Genomic DNA, 8581 nt, shown 5'->3' with positions numbered 1-8581 from the left:
TTTGTCCATGCAAGCCCCATGGTCCACAAGTTGCGTTGATCCCGTTATTTGAGTGTGAGCAGTAAATTTTGTGGGGTTGCTCAATATCCACCTGTATTACCTGACACCAGATACATTGTGTAGTTTCTCTCATTAAAACTTCTACCCCACCACTGCTAGAATTCTTTGATGATAATCACAATGCTGTATCTGTAATATGGTCTGAGGAACTATAATGTCATGATGGACCCAGATCATGATGCATGGGGAGCTTACGGTGACCTGAAAGTCCGCAGTTAACCAGGACTTTTATAGTAGGGTTGCCAGGTCCCTCTTAACCAACGGCTGGAGGTTTTTGGGGTGGAGCCTGAGGAGGGCGGGGTTTGGGGAGGGGAGGGACTTCAATGCCATAGAGTTCAATTGCCAAAGCGGCCATTTTTCTCCAGGCGATCTGATCTCTATTGGCTGGAGATCAGTTGAATTAGCAGGAAATCTCCTGCTACTACCTGGCAGTTATTCAAACTAGTAAATACAACTGCAATATGTTAGTAGTCAAAGTTTCAGTTGTAGGCTATTTTAAATAATCAAACTATTGTGATAACTTAAATGGTTATATTTCAAGCATATAACGTGGTATGAGAATATCTCATAAATACATTATTTTTTCATAATGTTCCTTCAAAGTTCACAGTAATATACTGATATCCTATACATTATTACATGCATAATGTAACATAGGTCTCAGTCAAACTGTAAAGCAGGCTTGTTACAAAAAGCAAAATAAAGTGCAATCTCTTCTTGAACAACGTGTTTAGATTTTCTTCTTAAAGGGCTTTTATCCGCTTTGGTAGTGGTACAGGATGCCGGTAAATGCCTGTTTCAAAACTTCTTCAGCCACCACAAAATTCACGGAAGCCTTCAGCATCTGGGTTATGTATATACCTCAGAGCCTTAGCTGTAAAATTGTTAATGCCAGCATTACAGTAAAGAAATCTTATAATTTATATACAAACTGAAATTAAAAATTCTCATACTCACTTTCTCTTATCAGTATAAACTCTTTAGCACAGTAACTTGTGAGGTTCGACCCGACAGAGATCCTATCTTGTTCACAGTCTAACAAATCTAAGAAATCATTACATTTAAATGCAATTCTAGTAAGATCCCAGGTGCAGAAAATGGCATTTACAGAAAGGAGGTGAGATCGTTAGCCATATTTAACCCTTTAGGAGTAACACAGTCAAAGAGGTATATAACGATCTCACCTCCTTGTTCAAGAAGGATTGCACTTTATTTTGCTTTTTGTAACAAGCCTGCTTTACAGTTTGACTGAGACCTATGTTACATTATGCATGTAATAATGTATAGGATATCAGTATATTACTGTGAACTGTGAAGGAACATTATGAAAAAATAATGTATTTGTCGAAGGCTTTCACGGTCAGAGTTCATTGGTTCTTGTTGGTTATCCGGGCTGTGTGACCATGGTCTTGGTATTGGTGTTACTCCTCTGAAGATGCCTGCCACAGCTGCTGGCAAAACGTCAGGAAAGAAAATACCAAGACCACGGTCACACAGCCCGGATAACCAACAAGAACCAATAATGTATTTATGAGATATTCTCATACCACATGTTATATGCTTGAAACATAACCATTTAAGTTATCACAGTAGTCTGATTATTTAAAATAGCCTACAACTGAAACTTTGACTACTACCTGGCAGTTGGCAACCCTATTTTATAGGCCTATAAGTTGTGACTATTTGGGCAGTAGCCAAGTCTGCAGGAAAAAGATTTGCAACTCCCAAATGCATTTTGAATGTTAACATGGTTTGTTTTGCAAACACACACCAGAATGTAGAAAGGGCTTGTTGCCTAAGCATTTTAGCAATCCAGTCAAGGAGGAGGAATCAGGGCCCATGATTTAGATCAAAGCTTCTTAATCTGTGGGTCGCAACCCCATACGGGGTTGCATAACTGAATGTGGGGGTCACGAAAAATTTGGCAACAGTAAAAGGTTTCTTTATGATCTATTATCAGTAAATGTTTGATTTGTATTCCTATTTTATGTACCTATATACCCGGGGTTGCATAAAAATTTCTCAGGCGAAAAGGGGTCGCAAGTGGGAAAAGTTCAAGCCCTGATTTAGATGACCTTTTGCTCATGCTAAATAACATTACACAGACTGGAGTTTTGTGAATCACCCAGTAAAGCTTTAGCAAAAAGAAAGATGCCAGGCAGCCTCAAAGTAGGCACAGTTTATCCCCCCCCCCCTTAGAAGAATACAGTAATGAAGAATGAATGGTATTCATAACAACTCATGTTGTTGGAACGTTATGAGTCTTTGAACTATATGCTTAGGAAGCCACTAAGGAAGAAGGACCGCAGACTGTATAAAACACTAAAATAGAAAGTTGTGTATTTCCCTGTTTGTTTGGGCAAGGCAGTCGTCCCCTTTATGGTTCTCATATACAACCTCTCATGTGGCATCTGATTGGCTGACAGTTGTACTGGTGGGGCGCAAAAAGAGAAAGCTGTCCCCCCCCCATTTCATTACAATTTAGTTTTATTTCCTCCAATAAGAAATCAACTATTAAATAAGCGTCTGTTGCTCAGTTGTGACAACAATGGAGTAATAAAGGAGTGTATTAAAAACTCTCCTGGGGCTTTAATTTTTTTGAAAAGCCTGCCCAGCTGAGGTGATACCGCAAAATGCCATAGGGAAGGGGAGAGGGGAGCCTAACAGTGCAATCCTAATTCCATCTGTCCGACAAGATCCCTGACTTCTGCCAAAAAAAATGCCCAACTATTTGGGGCCTTTCTTCTTGTCCCAAAAGCTTCCCTTGCCTTTGCTATATATTGATTCATGTATAAAAAATGTGCCTGTCGGAAATATGATTTAGGTACCTGTACACGGTATAAAAATACTGTAAAACACTGACTAAATCAACAAAAGAAAACACTCTTACTCTCCCACCCCTAAAACTATTATACATGGCTTGTCATTCTTCTTGAGGCCAGTTTGAGAGAACAGGCTAGTGGGGTTGCTTGGAAGAAGCAGCTAAATGCCCAATATTACGTACTGGAAGATGACCCCTAGTCTATGGGATTAAAGGCCTAGGACTGCAGGAAAATATTAAAAGCATGGAAAGCACGCTATAGTTTCCTGTATGCAATGTTCTTGCTGGACTTCTGACTGGACACAGATCCCTTCTACAGCTATATTGTAAAGATCTGGAGGAAGAAGGAACTTGCATAATCCTGTTATGTATAGGTGGAAGAATCCCTCCCATTCAACCCTAGCAGTACTGGGTGCAATGTGCTGTTTAAAAAGATGGCTGCAGGAAAGGGAGGAGCTTCAACCAAGGAGGGTGTTCTAACTGTGGACTTTGTTATTTGGAGGCCTCGCTCGGTCTGTTGGAAAGGGAACAGCTGTAGACTTATGTGGCTAAAGACTTACTGCTAGGGTAGAGAAAGAGGCAAAGAAAAGGGGGAGGGGAGGGGATTTGTCAATCAAGTTTGAGGAGTACTGCACATGGAACTGTGTCCAAAGGAGGCTGGAAAAAGAATATTGTCAAGATACATGAGTGTGGGAAAGGGATAGAGGGGAGCTGAAGGGGGGAACTGATGGGCAAGAGGGTGAAGAGGCAGCAGGTAGAATAAGCTATGTGCTCATGCTAGGACTGCTGAGGTGGACTTGGCTGGAAAGAAGTTGTCAAAGTGGACATCTCCATCATCCTGTGTTGCAAAAAATTTTTTTTGACCCAGCTACTGATATCATGGCACTCTGCATGCAACCACCATTCACCTGGCCCACCAAACCCTCCTTCCCGGGTCTGGCTCCTCCACCACCACTAACTCGTAGATTTGATGTTCCAAGAACCCTCCTACTTATTTATTCACCAGCTTCAACTCTCACTGCAGGTATGCCTGTATTAAATGACTTCTTTATGTTCTCACTAGGCTTGCCAAGTCCCTCTTTGCCCCTAGCGGGAGATTTTTGGGGCAGAGCCTGAGGACGGCGAGGTTTTGGGGAAGGAAGGGACTTCAACGCCATAGAATCCAATTGCCAAAGCAGCCATTTTCTCCAGATGAGCTGACCTCTATCGGCTGGAGATGTTGTAATAGCAGGAGACCTCCAACTAGTCCCTGGAGGTTGGCAACCCTAGTTCTCACTCTGCTACCATCCAATCATTCTCTTGAAAAATGCCCCATTTCCGCACAGCCAGCGAGTTCTGGCATAATCTTTGTGTAAAACAGTCTTGCAATCTGCTCACCATTCCTCAGCAATCCTATACTTTTTTTGGGGGGGGATCTGAAAGTGTTGCATTAACTGTCAAACCCATGAGTAGTTGTCTCTCAGAGAAAGTATCAACTGAAGTAGTAGAAAAGGGCAAGAGTCCAGTAGCACCTTAAAGACTAACAAAAATATTTTCTGGTAGGGTATGAGCTTTCGTGAGCCTGTGGCTCATGAAAGCTCATGTGTGTGTGTGTAAAGTGCCGTCAAGTCGCAGCCGAATTATGGCAACCCCTTTTTGGGGTTTTCATGGCAAGAGACTATCAGAGGTGGTTTGCCAGTGCCTTCCTCTGCCCAGCAACCCTGGACTTCCTGGGTGGTCTCCCATCCAAAGACCCAACAAGAGATGGATTGACTCAATAAAGGAAGCCACAGCCTTCAATTTGCAAGATCTGAGCAAGGCTGTCAAAGATAGGACATTTTGGAGGACTTTCATTCATAGGGTCGCCATGAGTCGGAAGCGACTTGACGGCACTTAACACACACACACACACTCCCATCCAAATACTAACCGGGGCCGACCCTGCTTAGCTTCTGAGATCTGACGGGATCAGGCTAGCCTGGGCCACCCAGGTCAGGGCAATGAAAGCTCACACCCTACCAGAAAATATTTTTGTTAGTCTTTAAGGTGCTACTGGACTCTTGCCCTTTTCTACTACCGCAGACAGACAAGGGTTGAAAACGCATGGTCACATTATCCTCCTTTAATCTCTGTTTTAGCCAGGATCGAACACACATTAGGTGAAACGCATGCATTCGATCCTGGCTGAATCCTGGCTGAAACAGGGATTAAAGGAGGATAAAGTGGCCATGCGTTTTCGACCTAACACGGCTACCCAAAATTATCAATGAAGTGTTATACTGTTGCATTGGAACAATGCTGCCACCTAGTGGCTATGTTGCATGTTTGCACCTGTTTTATTTATAGCTCATTGGCAATAGTGGGCTGGATCTCGAGAACACCAAAAGCCTTACCTGACAGATAATTTATTCCTCCCTGTCTTGGCTGCTGTCACGAGTGCTCAGTCCATACACCATCTCAAGGCTTGGAGTGCATCAGATAAGCAATTTCACAGGTCCCGAAAATACACTCCTTCAGTGGGAACCAGACGATTGGCTATATTAGAGGCAAGCAGGGCTCAAGGTGCTGGTGGGTGAGGGGTAGGGTTGCCAGGTACCCCTCTTGATTGGTAGGAGGATTTTGGGGGGGCGAAGCTGGGGCAATCGTGTATGTGTGTGCGATTGTTGATCCAGAGCAGCTGGGTGGATTGGTGGGCAATTGCCCGCCGGAACCACCCACCCGGCAACTGGGGTTGCCAACCTCCAGGTACTAGCTGGAGATCTCCTGCTATTACAATTGATCTCCAGCCGATAGAGATCAGTTCCCCTGGAGAAAATGGCCGCTTTGGCAATTGGACTATGGCATTGAAATACCTCCCCTCTCCAAACCCCACCCTCCACAGGCTCCGCCCCAAAAATCTCCAGTTATTTTAGGGTTGCCAGGTGCCCGCTGGTGGTGGGCAAACCCCTGGCAATTTACCCCTCTGCACGCCGAGCACCTGAGGGTCGGTGGGCAAACGTGCATGCATGCGTGCATACCGCGCACGACACTTCTGGTTTAGAACCGGAAGTTCTGCCTCGCGAGGGGCCTTATACCTCTTAGTTTGAGTGGTAAAGGGCCGCTTAACCACTCAAACTAAGAGGTAAAGGCCCCTTGAGAGGTGGCACATCCGGTTCTAAACCAGAAGTTACGCGCGTGTGTCGGTGCGCGTGTGCGCACATGCACTTTCTGACAAGAACCTTTTGCCGGAGGAGAGGAGGGACCTGGCAACCCTAAGTTATTTCCCAACCCAGAGCTAGCAACCCTAGTGGGTGGAGAGACACTTTACTTGAGCCTGGGGCTTCATGAAGGCTCCAAGCCTAATATTACAACGTGGTCTCCTTAGGTGACTGAGCTGGGACCATGTGTGCTCATGGGACTCATGCTGCAAGTCTGTACTAGGCCCAGAGGCATTAAGCTTGGTCTCTGTGTAGGTGAAATGTCTTGGGCATGGGCATTATGAGCAGAAGATAGGGTTGCCAGGTCCCTCTTCGCCATCGGCGGGAGGTTTTTGGGGCACAGCCTGAGAAGGGCGGGGTTTGGGGAGGGACTTCAATGCCATAGAGTCCAGTTGCCAAAGCAGCCATTTTCTCCAGGGGAACTGATCTCGATCAGCTGGAGATCAACTGTAATAGCAGGAGATCTCCAGCTAGTACCTGGAGGTTGGCAACCCTAGCAGAAGATATGATGGGCGAGTGATAAAAGGACCCTAAATTCTGGCTCTGCCTGACCTTCACGGTATAAAAGTAAGTCAACAGATAAAGACAGTTTTGGGCCCGATACCCAGAAATGCGTTTGGAATCTATCCTGGCCTCTGTGGTGTACCAAAGCAGCTCGAGACATTTTGATGCCAGAGGAAGAAAATCCAAGTGGTGTTTTCCATGGTGGGAAAAAACACAATTAATTTAATATTAGCTTGCTGACCTTTTAATGGCACCCCCCCAAATAAACCCACTGTCTCCAGAGGCAGCCCTGCCTTTCCCTGTCAAATTGTGGAGCTGGCCCTGCTTGTGCGTCAGGACTGTGCTGCTCACAATTCTTCGGCCATGGAGGAGTGGGGTGGGTGGGTGCTGGAGCAGCCAGCCTTCGGGGAAATGAGGCAGCTGCCAGACGGATGACTGGATGGCAGCATCAGGCAGCGAAGGAGGATGGAGGCTACCAGAGCCTTCTTGAGCCAGCTAGATAGCTCCAGCCCACACACAGGGCCTTGGAGGTACCTGTGCAACAGCTAATTGTAACCTAGGCATGCCACTTCAAAGCTGATTCACAAAACCATGATGAAGACAATATGAATTAACTTTGAGGTGGGGGTCTAGATTGAGGAACGTTCCATACATATGGCCACACACCATTTTTTCACTCCAGACTGTGCCAAAAACATGGCCAATGGGTTTGTCAAAAACATGCTATTGCCCACCACACGTTAGGAAAGCCTGCGGCTTTGCACAAAATTGAAGTGCATGCTCATAAGTCAGAGGATCCTCTTCTGTGGTACAAGACAAGCTAGGGCGTGGGGGGATGCAGAGTCATCTTGTAGTATTGGCTCATAGATGTACTATGTCCTGGCCTAACTCACTTTGGATTTTTTTTTTTGTCAAGCGACTGTGATCTGGACACTTGTCAAAATATTCACAAGACTTAACACCAACATGCATCCCAAATAACTGACAAAATCAAGTCATGCAGATTTTAAAACATCACAAGCGTTGTATGAATTGATCTTTGTTCTCTGATAGCAGGAAAAATATGGTAGGGCTCTGTCAAAAATCCAGAGCAGAACTGAAATCACATGCAAATGATTTCTTTCTAGTCCTTGCTTTCACAGCCCTGCCCACCTATCAAGTCTTGAGAGGGTTTGGGTTTTATGCCTCGGGGAGTCAATGTCCTCTGACATTGAGGGATACCATCAGGCAATACGGGAAAAAATTGCAGAGGAAAGTTATAACATTCTGTCAAGGTCAAAGAAGGAACTACTGAACTGACATCCCACACCCAAAGGCCGCTTTGGGAGAGTTCAGCCATCTTGGCAATGTAAAAGAAATTTCTCACTCTAGGGAAGTTTTGGTACCTCTGAAAAATCAGATCCTTCTTTGTCACCTACATTAATCTGGGGACAGATGTGCCCTGAGGACATGTAGATGACTAATGAGAAATCAATTCCCAGGCAATCCATCTTAGCAGTGCTGCAGGAGAGTTCAGAAAGTAGGAAACTGATTGGCTGGAGGTTAGCTAGGAGGTGTTTTCGCTGCAATGGAAGAAAAGTGGTCTGGGGGAAAGTACGTGTCGAAGTCGAGATGGGAAGACCAAGTTTGTACCAAGACATATTGGCTACTGGGGAGTAGGTAATGTACTCAAGTCTTTGGCTGGCAGGGTGGAAAGTTCGTGAAAAGTGGGGTGGAGTATTAAGGTTGGTATCAAGTTGCTTGACACCATTTGTGACAAGGTTATTGGTGTGCTGAGAAGGGTCAGTTTGAGTTGCTTACCCCAGGAAATTCAGGAGTGCCCAGCGTGTCTACTTTCCCTCTGCTAAGAAGCAAGAGAGAGAAAGGTTAGCCCCCCCGCCCGACACTATGATCACACCCTTCTGTTTGTGACACGCATTTCACGGATACCAATTCTATGTGCCGCAGACTGGCAAGGAGAAATTACTTCCTCCCTGTCCCTTTCCCTTTCCAATCCAAAGCTCCTGCGCTCCTCCTTTTC

Source organism: Euleptes europaea, chromosome 6 (genome assembly GCF_029931775.1).
Source record: "Euleptes europaea isolate rEulEur1 chromosome 6, rEulEur1.hap1, whole genome shotgun sequence".
In the NCBI taxonomy this organism is placed as follows: Eukaryota; Metazoa; Chordata; class Lepidosauria; order Squamata; family Sphaerodactylidae; genus Euleptes; species Euleptes europaea.
Note: the sequence above shows the minus strand (reverse complement) of the source record.